The sequence below is a fragment of the Macrotis lagotis genome, chromosome 6 (assembly GCF_037893015.1).
Source record: "Macrotis lagotis isolate mMagLag1 chromosome 6, bilby.v1.9.chrom.fasta, whole genome shotgun sequence".
Classification (NCBI taxonomy): Eukaryota; Metazoa; Chordata; class Mammalia; order Peramelemorphia; family Peramelidae; genus Macrotis; species Macrotis lagotis.
Window position 1 is genome coordinate 10606332 of NC_133663.1, and position 12611 is coordinate 10618942.

Genomic DNA, 12611 nt, shown 5'->3' on the forward strand with positions numbered 1-12611 from the left:
TGGGGAACTTCTTGGAATAGTCAGAACACGTAACGTTCCAACAATTCTCCGCTAAGCTGTCTTATAGGGGTTTGGTTTGTGATACCCCAAAACAATGACAAAAATAACATCCAAGATCAAAGGTCATAGACCACATAACAGATGTAATTATAATGAAGTTTAAAATATTTTGAGAATGACCAAAATGTGACACAGAGACACCATATGAGCACACATTGTTGGGAAAATGATGTTGATAAACTTGCTTTTGATGCAGGGTTGCCACAACTCTTCACTTTGTAAAAGCCTTAATATCTGTGAAGTACAATAAAATGAGTTCTGCCTGTATATATCTAAAACACCCTATGTGCCTGTGATCTTATTTAATAATGTGATATTAAATCGCTGAGAAAAAAAATAGATAATGGGAGGGTGATCCAGACAGAAAGAACTGTATAGGCAAAGACTTGGATATTGGGAAACCAGGATGCACAGATGTTCTGTCTGGTTTTTACTGAAATAGAAGGTTCCCAGAGTCCTTGATTCTACCCTTTCCCCCCTCAGCCTTATACTGTTAGTCCTTTTTTTTCAGACTTCTAATCAGTAAAATTTGTTCTTGAATTCATCAAAACTGGATGGTTAGTTAGACTTTGGTTCAAAGTGAGCTGGGCTGCCTGGTCATCAACTGCCTTCAGATATCACTCAGATTGTCTTGCACATCTGTCAGGTTAGTTTTCCATTGTTTGTCTTATTTCCCCAATCTTTTGTAAGTTCACTGAGGATGGATGGCCATCTGTGTTGTCATTTGCACCTTTCCATAGAATTAACCATGCATATAGGAAGTAGTGCTTGGAATTATTAGGTGGCACAGTTGGTAAGAGTTCTGGCCTTGGATTTATGAGGGCTTGAATTTAAATTGTCCCTCAGACACTTGCTTGTTATGGGAACCCTGGCCAAGAAATTTAACTTCCTTCCACCTCTGTTTCCCTTCTGTAAAATGAGAAGAATAATTGCACCCATCTCCCAGGGTAAAGTGCTCTAGACATGCTGGCTGTGATTATACCTGGTATTTGTCAATGGGTCATAGGTAAGGTTGGCGGTTTACTGCAACTGTTCACAATTACACAGACATAACTTCAATGGGGGTATCGTTAAAGAATCCTCACCTTTTATTTACTTATTCCCTCAGTGGGTTTACTGTTACCCTCCTCTGCCCAGGGGAGCCAAACAAGTGTTTTTGAGGCCTGACTCAACTTTAGAGTACAACTTCAATCTTGTTCTAGCTCTAGGTGGGAGAAAGGGACCCTAGGCTCCCTGGATTGAGGTAGAACAGTCACTGGCTTCCTGCACCAGGGAGATGAGCATCTCACTAGAACAGATTTGAGGACATCCAGATGGTGGGGGAATGGAAGGAGACATGAGGCAAGGCAGGATGTAGGAGAGCATTCATTCCCAAGGGCAGGTAAGACCCCAGTGTATGGCTAATCACCAGAAGGAGCTTGGAATTGAGGGGCCTGGAAAAGGTCTCCCTGCCTTGAATCTGGCTTTGGATGGCATGCTCTGAGGAAAACTGAGGAAGGGTCCCCATCAGTTGGCTATCCCGCCATCATTGGCTTTGATCTGGAGCCTAAGGCTGCTTGGGCACAGTCCTGGCGGAAGTGGCTTCTCCACGAGGACGGGGCAGTGCTCTTTTTTACCTTTACCTGGAAGAGCATGTGATAGACTAGCTTTGCACTTTCTCATGCACGGGCAGTGAGTCACCAGTATCCAACTGGGCAGGAGAGTTTGGGGCAGTCCCTTTACCATCTGTCAAGAACTGGAGAAAAGGATCCAGTCCCTGAGATTCCTTTCAGTCCTGAAAAATCTGAGGACTGGTTAGTGTGTAAGATCATTGAGAGAGATCACTGCCAAGATGCTTGCTAACCAAGACAGGAATGTTGCTGGCATTTTCCATGATCTTTCTCTTACCCCATTTTCAACATTTAATTAGTGAGTCGATAATGATGATGATGCCAAAGACAGCCATGCTTGGTTGTTCTGTCTGTCACCTCAAATTGAGTCATAGCAACTTTGGGCTTGTCTTCTACCATAAACTCGAAATGTCTGAGCATGTGTTCTCTATCCTGAACTTTGGAGTTAACTTTTTTAACCCAACTATTGGGCTTGGCATTTACCTCTCTTTAATTTTGACTTTTTTTAGGATTCAACCCCTAGTTCTAGTCTGTCGGTTTCATTGACCCTAGAGTCTGCCATGATAGTTTGCTCCTTAACCCTTGTATTATTGGCAGATTTGACAGGTATGACCCTCTGTCTTCATCTAAGCCATCCATAAAATGGGCCCCTGAAAAACCTTCCTTTATGCTGACATTGATCACTTTGTGGAGTTGGGTCACTCTTCTTGCTGGATCCATACACCTAACAATTCGCCTTCCTGCCCCCTTGGCTGGGTGGGTGTCATGAAAGAAACTTGAACTTCTTTAAGTTCTTTCACAGTTGGGTCACAATTTACCAGCCTAGTGGCCCTGAACAGAAAGGAAAATAAGTTAAATTGGGCATGATCTGCCCTACATTAGCCTCAGCCTAATCTTGGTGAACATTCTTTCCTAAGTATTTACAAAGAATTCCTTTAATGCTCCAATTCTTGGAAGGGAGGACTTGGAGCTTGAGGCAAGATAATGAATTTGAAGCAACCAGTGATTCACAGAGGCAAGAATGGGGGTGGGGAGACAACTTGGACAAAACCTCAGAGAAAGGACCCCAGTCCTACAACATCACATCTATGTGAAGGAGCATTGCTCATAAGACTACATAGATGAGCTCCTCAGAGAGCAGAAGTCTAGGTTTGGTTTGGGTGCTTGATTTTTTTTTTTTTTTTTGGTACCACCAAGGTGGGGGGGGTGGCAAAGAAGGGAAAAACAGTCCTTGCCCTCAAAGAGATTACAGGTTAATGGGTGAAACTGGAAAGAGGATATGATGATGTCAGTGGAATTGAAACCAAGCATAGCAGCTGGTACTTGAGCATCTGAGTATCTCTATAAATATAAAGAGGTTGTGGGAAGAGGTTTTTGTTCTTTCCTTAGGCCCTCCAAGCAGATGGGCAGAGACAGTTGAGGGCCATGAGGAGGCAGGAGGACCAAAGCTAATGCTATCTCAGGATGATCAGCTTATCCTGAGAGGGTCAGGATTGGGGTTGGTGATGATGAGTCAAATTCAAACAGAGCAGCAGGTAGGAAATGAGAGGTCAGAGAGAAGGGTGAAGAGGAGGAATGACAGTCCACAAGCCCTGGTGACTGATTGGATTGGGGAGATGAGAGAAGACAGTATCTAGAAGGATAAAGGCAGAAGTAGAGTCACTGGAAAGAGAGGGTGAATGGGGGAGGTGGGGTGAAGAGGGAGGGATGATCAATTTTTTTCTTTTGGACATATTTTAATGTTTCATTGATATTCTTTTGTCTTTTGAAAAAAATCATTATCACCATCCAATCAAGTCCTCTCTAAAATTCGCCCCTGGGGAAAAATATTTTAAAAGCCTTCCCTTGTAGTAAATATGGCTGTGCAAAACAACCTCAGCCATTGGCATGACCCGAACATGGGTGTCCAAAACTGCAACCCATCTTGCTCCCTTTGGAGTCATGATTAGGCTTAATGTTGATCGTGTTCTTGAGTCTTTCAAAAGTTGTTCTCCTTTAGTTACTGTTGTTCTCCATTCTGGGGCGGCCTTTTTTAAAAGATACGTTTTTATCAATGTCTCTCACCAGTATCCCTCCCGTGGAGCCACCCTATATAACAGAGGTTATTAAAGTCAGAAAAGAAAAGGAGGAACAAAACTGGTCAGGACATCTAACCATTTGCCCCTCAAGGACCTCCTCCCTACTCTGCCTGGGCCTGGGGTGGAGGGCTTATTTCTTTTCTTGCAAGTCATACTTGTTTTTTATTGCTTTTGTGGTAGGTTTTCCATTGATATTGCTTGTTGTCTTTGTGTGTTTTCTTGACTCTGCATTAGTTCTTGGAGATCTGTCCAGGCTTCTCTGTTTTGTTTGGTTTGGTTTTTTCCCCAGTATAGTCATATCCTGTTACATTCATGGACCACCCTTGGTTTAGCCCTTGCCCAAACGGTGGGCATGACTTTGTTTCCCAATCTTTACAAAGCAGTTGATGGTCTCTGTGAAGACTCTTCATCTTTTCCATGGCTCCCTTGAGTCCAAGGTGGTGGACACTTAAGGCATTGTCTTTTCTTCTCACTTTGTACCATTTGTACCCAGTTTCCCTAGTCCATTATTCATTAATAATCAAGCATTGATGAAGTGTTCATCATATTCTAAGCACTATGCCCAGGGAGCCAAAGGAAAGCCAGAAGAGCATCTGCCCTTGAGGAGCTCCAATTCTGCTGGGGAGACCCCTTGGACCTCACTTGGCACCAGATGAGTAAGGGAAGCAGGCAGTGGCTCTTCTTTTAAAGGAAGGGCAAGGTGACCAGCAGTGAAGGCCCAGAGATGTGAGAGGGAAGAGCTGGGTGGTGCGGGAATTTGTTTCCATTTGATTTGGGGGCTCTGCACAATAGGTAGCCATTGGAATTGAATGGAGTGAAGCATGATTTGATTTCTCCTTGAGGAAAATCACTTTGGCATCTTTTTGAAGGGTGGTTTGGGGAAGAGTAACTGGATTCATGGACTTGTTCCTTCATTCCCCAGTTGTTGGGAGCTCACATTGTTTTCCATTCTTTGTTACCACTAACTTTGTTATTACCTAAAGGTGGTAAGAGACATTTTTTTGGTCCTTTCCCTTCTGTTTGACCTCATTGGGTGATAGGCCTAGTATTACTGTTGCTGGTTCCAAGAAAATGTCCAATCTAATGAGTTTTGAAGTGTGGGTATGGTTTCATATTTCTTTCAAGAATGGTTGGATTAATGAATAGGAGTCAACTAGTGGGTAGAGTACTGGAGCTGCCTGCTTCATTTCTTCATCTTGCCAAGGTAGTTTTGAAGATCATTTTGCAAACCTTTAAAGTGCATCGTAAATGCAAGTTATTATGATTAATTCACTTCCTGTAACAGTACAGCAATGTTTTACTTCCATAGAGCTGCTGATCATTTTTATTGACCTTTTTTAGTTACCTTTGTCACTTGAGTGTTAAGATAAAACCTAGAGGGGTGGCTAGGTGGTGCAGTGGATAAAGCACTGGCCCTGGAGTCAGGAGTACCTGGGTTCAAATCTGGTTTCAGAGACTTAATAATTACCCAGCTGTGTGGCCTTGGGCAAGCCACTTAACCCAATTTGCCTTGCAAAAAAAAAAGTCTAAAGATAAAACCTAGAGAGGTGCTTTATTTGGTTTGTTTATATTTTATTATTAGGAACATTTTTTTACATGATGTTTTGTATAACTTGGAATTCTCCCTTTGAGAACTGCCTCTTTCTTTGACCATTTATTTATTGAGCAGTGGCTTTGCTTCATTGTTTTTGAACTTTTATCAGAAATTTACTGCAGTGACTTTTTTCTGTAGCTATTTTCCTTCTAACTTCATTGCTTTTAATTTGATTTAACCTGATTGATTAACCTGATTGATCTCTTTTATTCTTGGATATCTCTCTCCTTTGTTTTGTCAATAACCCTGCCCCAGATCCAGAGGCGTTTTTGTCCCATAGTGGAGACCTTGGGTTGACTGGAACACAGTGCATCTAATCTGTGCCCTTGATCATCATCTAGTTTGTTCTTACTCTTATCTGCTTTGTGGCACAGCTTTGGCACTCTGCAAAGACTTTGGGGATACCCTGTGTAATTTGTGATCTAGCGGGGTCCACTTTGATTCTTCATTTTTTCCCTTGACCAGCTTTGTTCTTTATATTATTATTTTGTTATAATTGTATAAATTAATCCTAGTGTAGTTTGGCACGGCATTGAATCTGTAAATTAAGTATATGGTATTGTCATTGTCATTCTTTCAATATGCCTCAGCCATGGGAAATTGTCTCTCCATTTAGGTAGTGTTACGGAAAGAGTGCCTTGTATTCATATGGTTTCTGTTTGTCTTGGTGAGGGGAATCTAAAATATTTTTTACATTCTGGAGTTATTTTGAATGGAATTGTTTTCTATCTTTTGTCTTTGGATTTTGTTGGGAATATTCTAACAGATTTGAACTCTATGAATTCTGTTACTTTTTTGAAGTTAGGGAGCATTTCAATTAATTTTAGATGCGTAACTGGGGATTCTAAGTAAAACACTGAAACGTTTGCAAGAAGGAATAATTATATTACTTCTTTGCTCCTGTTTTTTGCTTCAATGTTTCTTCTTGCCTTCTTGCTCTGCCTGGCATTTCTAGGGCCATAAAGTATCAGCGGCTTGTGGCGATGAAGGCGATACTGTATCTATCGGAGCGCCGGTGCGGAGGAGCCTTCTTGTCAGCCCCCACGGCTTCATCGGAAAGGCCTTCTCGCCAACATGTTACGCTATGGCTTCTTAAAATGTCTGTCCCAACTCCATGCCAAGAGAGTTCTTCTTTCACCCTCCCTTCTCCCCATGGCAGGGAGCAACCAGATGGAGGCTGTGGTGGACAGTCGTGTTTACAGATTCCATGGCAGTCCTGGTGTGAAACGAGGACTAAAGCCAAAGGGGGAAAGGCAGGAGAAGGAAAGGAGAGCCAGAAAGGGGGTTTTGCAGAGTGACCACTGGCCCGGGCTCCGCGTTCAGACCGCACAGCCCCTTCGGTGGATGCCCCAGGTCACGGCACTGCCGCCCATCGTGGCGCGGCCTGGCTGCCCCGGGCCCTGGGGGCCCCGTTCTTGCCCCGTCCCCCTCTAAAGCCCCGTGACATGCCGCTTTCAGGGCTGTGGGCCCGCTGGGGGAGCGCGGGCCTGGGGCCCCGCCGGCCGGCACTCCCGTAAACAGTGGCTGCCCCCCGCTGCCGGCCCCGGCCCCGGCCCCCTCGGCCCCCTCGGGCCCGCTCCCCCCCGCTGCCGCCCCGGCCCCGGCCCCCTCGGGCCCCGCGGGCCCGCTGCTCCTCCCCGCCGCGCACCAGGGCCCGGCCCGGCCCGGCCGCCAGGGGGCGCGGGGAGCCGCGGGGGCGTCGCTGCCACGTGGCCGGCGGCGGGGCCGCGGCGGCCGGGCCGGGCTCGGGGCGGGCGGGGCCGGGGCGCGCGGCCGGGGCGGGGCGGCGCGCGCGCGCGGCCGGGGAGGCCGGGGAGGCCGGGCCGGGCCGCGCCGGGCTGGGCTGGGCCGCGGCGGCCGCGGGAGGCCGGGGCCGGGGCGGGAGGCCGGGCCTCTGACGTGTCCGCGCGCCATTGGCGCCGCCGCCCGTATATACCGATGAGGAAGCGCAGCCGCCGCTTTCCGAGCGCGGCCAGGCTCCCCGAGGCGGCGGCGGCGGAGCGCGGAGCGCGGCCAAAGTGAGTGCGGCGCGGCGGGGCGGCCCGGCCCGGCCTCCCCGGCCTCCCCGGCCCGGCCTCCCCGAGCTCGGGGCCCGGCCCGGCCCGGGCCCGCCGCTGCCGACGTGGAGGGGGGGCGCTACGTGTCAGCACTGCGCATGAGCGGGGCCGGGGCCGGGGGGCCGCGCCGCGTCAGCGCCCCCCTGCGCCGCGCCGCCGGGCGGGGGTCCCGGGCCCGGACCCCGGCGGGGCAGGGGGGGGGGCGCGGGCCGCCCCGACACGCTGCCGCCGGGCCCCGGGCCGCCCCGGCCCCGCGGGCCCTCCCGCCCGGCGCGGGGCCTGTGCTGAGGTGGCAGCTCCGGGAGGCCACGCGTGGGAGCGGGGGGGGGGGGGGCGCCCCGCCCCCTGCCGGCGGCGCCCGCACCTGGGCCCCTCCCCCCGGGGCCCGGCCAGGGGCCCGCAGCCGGCCAGGGCCGGAGCCCCCCGGGGAGGCGGGCGGGAGGCAGGGCCGCCCAGCTGAGTCCGGGCCCGGCGGCCGCGGGGCCCGGGGCAGAGGGGCTTCCTGGCAGCACCCCCCCCCCCCGGGACTGGAGAAGGGGGGCTGTGGGGGAGGGCCCAGTCAGGGCTTCCTGCCCGACCTTGGGGTGCCCCCTCGCCCCGGGGTCCCCACGACGGCCCCGGGCGCCTCAAGCCACATTCTGATGGGCCGACTTGGGCCGGGCCGGGCCGGGCCGCCGGGGCCGGAGGAGCCTTAGACTCGGCGTTGGCGTTCTCCATCTGTAATCAATCCCCCTGACTCACGGCTGTAGCCCTTTCTAGTGGAGAATCTTGCCCGGGGACCAAGTCCTCAAGTAATTGCTCTGCTATTTTTGTCATTGGAAAATTCTGCCCTAATTCAGGGCCCGCTTACTCTTACTCTGCAGACAGTCTGAATGGGCACCTTGGGATAGGAAAGAATTCTAGGCTTGAGTCAAGAGAGACCCGGCTTTACCTGTCCTCTCTGAAGTCTCAGCTGCCTGCTCCCATTCCCAAGCCTGAGTCGCCTCCTTTGGGGGCCAGCCCCCTAAATTTAGGCAGATCACCAGACGTTTCCCACAGGAGGAAACTACTCTAAACAGACACCTATGGAAGGACAGGCCGGGATCAGCTGGAGACTCTCTGGTTTTAAGGGTGACGAAGGCAGACAGAGACTTGAGGGAAGCCAGCTAGTGGAGATGAGGAGGGGGAGGAGTTTCAGGCCCAGGAGTTGGCATGGAGGAGGGGCAAAGAGGCCAGTGCCATAGGATCCCAAAGAAAGGAGACCAGAAGGATCAAGCAAGGAAGCTTATGGAGGGCTTTGGATTTTAGATGGCATTCTGGAGGTCAGTGATGGGGAGTCACCAGCCTGCCTGGCGGGAGGGGGGGGTGTAGAGTGGAACTGGGCCCCTGGGACCCCTATCGGCTGGATTTTGGTTGGATTCTAAAAACCTGGTGATAGAAGCTCCCATTTGGGTAGCATTAGCAGCATGTGAAGCATTTTATGGCTGTCAGCTCATTCGTTTTTTTCATGTAGGTGTCTTCAGGATCTTCTTTTTACAGAGGGAAACCAAGGCTGAAAGGTTGTGACCTGCCCAGGAATCCCCTACTTGATTGATTAAAAAGTCATTGAAATAGACTATTTAGTATATAAAAGCCTTTTTTATGTAGTATGAAACATCTAATAAAATATGATCTTAAGTTTGTAAAGGTTTTTCCAGTGCTTTAACTGCTCGATAACATCAGTTATTTTCGGGCAATTCGAGTTCCATGTAGTTTTGGGAGTCTAGGACTTGGCATCAAAATGAAGTTTGCAATTCTTAAGTGTGCCCCTGGGTAGATCAACTCAATTCAGCCAGCAGACACTGTGCTAGGGATTCAGAGACAAAAACCACAGTCCCCATTTTCTTAGGAGATCATTTGGTTTTGCTGTGCAGATGAGGAAAAAATGCTAGCCCATGCAAAGGACCCAACCTGGGCAAAGGTGTGGAGGAGGGAGCTGGAATGCCAGGCCCCTGGGGGGGGGGGGGAGTGAACATCTTTAAAAGGAGAGCAGTGTTCAGGAGGCAGATTGGGTTGAGCTTTAGAATCTCAGCAAATTCAGCAGAGGACTTTGTTTAGACAGGGGAAAAGGTTTAAACCGCATGAAGACTTTGGGGACACTTTTATTCTAGGGCCAACAGGAACCCTTGGGAATTTATGGAAAGGGTGGTGCCAGTGCCAGCTCTGTACTTTAGGGCCTGCATGCAGAGGGACCAGCTAAAAAAGTGAAGGTGAGAGGCCACAGATGGAGCATGGGTAGCATCAGAGGGGCCAGGCCTGTCCTCCACTGCACTGAGGTCAGGGAGGAGGAGGCTCTTGAAGCTGGGTACAATGGCACTCTTTGCTGGGATGGGGAGCCCTGATCAAATCACAGAAGATGCTTTGACTCTTACAGAATGTTCCGAGGATGATACTTTGTTAAACCTCGAGAACTGTGTCCTTGTGAGACAGTAATCTTGTCAGCATTCTTACTAAACTTTGGGATCTCTAAGAGGCTGTGTGGAGAGGGCAGAGCTGAGCTGCAATTAGGCATTTCAGGCCTGAGTTGTTGGCACAGGTGCTTCCTGGGTTCTCTGGGCCCTGGCCCTGCTGGGGGCAGTGTTTAAGGTCTTGTGTCACTCCTGAGGACTAGTCTGGCGGAGGTCAAGGAAGCAGCTGATTGGCCGTGCTCCCTTTCAGTGACAGCAGCTCCTGAAATGAAATGGTCCATGGTGGTTGTGGCCTCTAGTGGTGGCTCCTTGGGGGACATCATAGGCCTTGAACCTGGACTTTCTGTCCCTTCTGGTCTCCCCCGGGGGATGGGTCTTTCTCAGACACCACAGCTCCGTTTTTACTTGAATGATGGTGAGCGTATAGTGTTCTCCAGGCTTTCCAAATATGCCTTTCTGAACGCCTCACGTGGTCTCTTTGTGGGGCGGGGGGGAGACATGCTCCACTTGAGATTTCCCTTTGTGACAGATCCTACCACATTTGGGGCTACACTGCCTGGACTCGGGGTAGCTGAGGTTGGCTCTCCCTTGTTGCCTTGGTTTGAGTTTGGTTAGGGAGTGGGAAATGTCCCAGGAAGTGGGTATCTAAAGTCACACTGACATCCGCTCCTTGATGCTGTGTGGGAGGACGTGGGCCTTGTGGGTATTGGCATTGCTGATAACTTTCTTATTTTCCTTTCCCTCAAGCTGGCAGGCTGACGGACAGGCAGCAACAGGACGGATTTTCTGGCTACTGACCATTTAGCTGGTGAGTGGAGGGGTCTTCTTGAAAGACCCTTTACTTTCTCAGGCCTCTTCTTTCTCTGCAACATGACTGCTCTCCCTGAAAAGTTTATGTTGTCAATTGAGGGACATTTTTTGGAAACTTCATTCCCCACTGTAGCTCCACCTATTTGTTGTCCTGATTTATATTCATTTGCCATTCAAGTTGGCATGACTTCTCAATCTGTCCTGCTTGGGGTGGGGGTTAGGAGCAAAGGAGATCGGGTCTTTTCTGGCCCTGCTGAGGGATACAGAAATATTTAGCTCTCCCTAGTTTGGTCTTTGGAAAAGAGGGTTGGTGTTTGCCCTCCATCTGCTGCAAGTCTCTACATTTTTTTACCTTTCATATTTGCCTTGTTGGTCAGCCAGTTGGGGCTGGAGATTGCCCTTCTTGACTGGTTGACTGGCCTGTGCTCCTGCAGCACCCCATGGATCCTTTCTCAACCACTTATCTTGAGGGCATTCCGAGGAAGAGTGGCTGTTTCTGCCTTTGCTTCTTGCACAGACAGCTTGGGGTCATTGTTGCATGAGTCCAAGGGCATTTCTTGGGGTGGTGTTAAGAAGAAGGTAGAGCTGGGGATTCATGGATGCGATAGGTAAGGAAGCTTGGTAGCTTTCTAGTCATAATCCAATCGGCCTCTGCTGGAAATCTTCCAAGTTTGGACCAGCCTGAAAGACCAGTCCAAGCTGTCCGTGAAGCCGTCCAGAACAAGGGCAACAAGCAGTCATTAGCCCATTCCTCTTTGGGACAGCTGTGATTGGGTTGAGTTCATGCTCATCTTCATCGAGTCTCTTGGTCCAGTCCTTGTTCTGCCCTCTGGGGCCTAAGAGAGCAAGACTTAACTTCCACCTAATAGCACCTTGGATACTGGACAGCCCCCATACTCTTTTCTTTCTTTCAAATGATCCTCAAGTCACCCTTCACTATGTAGGTTACTCTTCTCTACTTCCTCTTATCAATGTCCTTGTTTAACCATGGCCTCCCGGCTGGGACAGAGGACAGCAGGATTTACAGCAGGATTATCACCTCCCTCTTCTTGGAAGCTGTAAAATTAGGAGCCAAGAGAAAGCAAAGTGGGCACTGAAGAACCTTCTGTTCTCCTCCAGACCACTCTCACTGTTGAATGTTAAAAATGCTTATCGACTTGAATGAACATCAGACAAAAACGTTTCAACATCTAAGGAATGAGGAAAGGCTTGTAGAAGAAACTGTGAACTTCTGTTCTGCGTGGTTTTTAAAGTCTATATTAAATTGAGCAGGGTCCCTTTCCATATCTAGTGGTAGACACTGTGCTTAACACTAAGGTACGGGGGCAGCTAGATGGCACAGTAGATAAAGCACTGGCCCTGGAGTCAGGAATACCTGGGTTCAAATCTGGTCTCAGACACTTAATAATGACCTACCTGTGTGGCCTTGGGCAAGCCACTTCACCCCATTTGCCTTGCCAAAATCTAAAAAACAAAACAAAACAAAAAAAAAACACTAAGGTACAGAAAGAGACAAAGACAATCCCTGTCCTTGGAGAGGTTCAGAGAGAGGGTGTTACCCAGGGAGGGACCAGGGAGATACTGGGCATGGGAACAGGCAGAGGAAATGCCTGGATCTGAGAGAGGGAGGCAGTGTCCACCTGCTCGAGAGTAAGGTATAAGAAGACTGGAAAGGTAGGAGAACACCAGATTCTGAAGGACTTTGAATGCCAAGCAGAGCACTTTGTAAGTTGTTCCTAGGGGTGATAGGGAGTCCCTGGAGCTTATTGACTAGCTGGTGACATGAGCAGCTTTGGGGGGCCGAGTGGAGGACGGACTGGAGTGGGAGGGGACCAGGATCTGCAACAGGGGACAAGTGTCAGAGAAAGGGGCATGTTCAGGAAATGCTGCCAAGGGGAAGTGACAGGCCTTGGTACCCTATTTGTTGTGGGGGGTGATAGAGAGTGAGTTTGAGAGCCTGCAGGAATGGTGGGGGA

General features: G+C 49.7%; 1 protein-coding gene across 5 annotated transcripts in view; it reads left to right on the forward strand.

The window, feature by feature from the left end:
• The window catches only part of HDLBP (high density lipoprotein binding protein), a 77513-nt gene that overhangs the window by 31935 nt on the left and 32967 nt on the right, over positions 1-12611 (forward strand). For 3 of the 5 annotated variants that reach the window (XM_074190700.1, XM_074190697.1, XM_074190701.1), the window contains one exon: positions 10573-10633. The gene's annotated coding sequence lies outside the window, so the exon portion shown is untranslated. Of the gene's footprint in view, positions 1-7268; positions 7361-9528; positions 9628-10572; positions 10634-12611 lie in introns of those variants that run through there. The other 2 variants (XM_074190698.1, XM_074190699.1) reach the window with 2 other exon arrangements.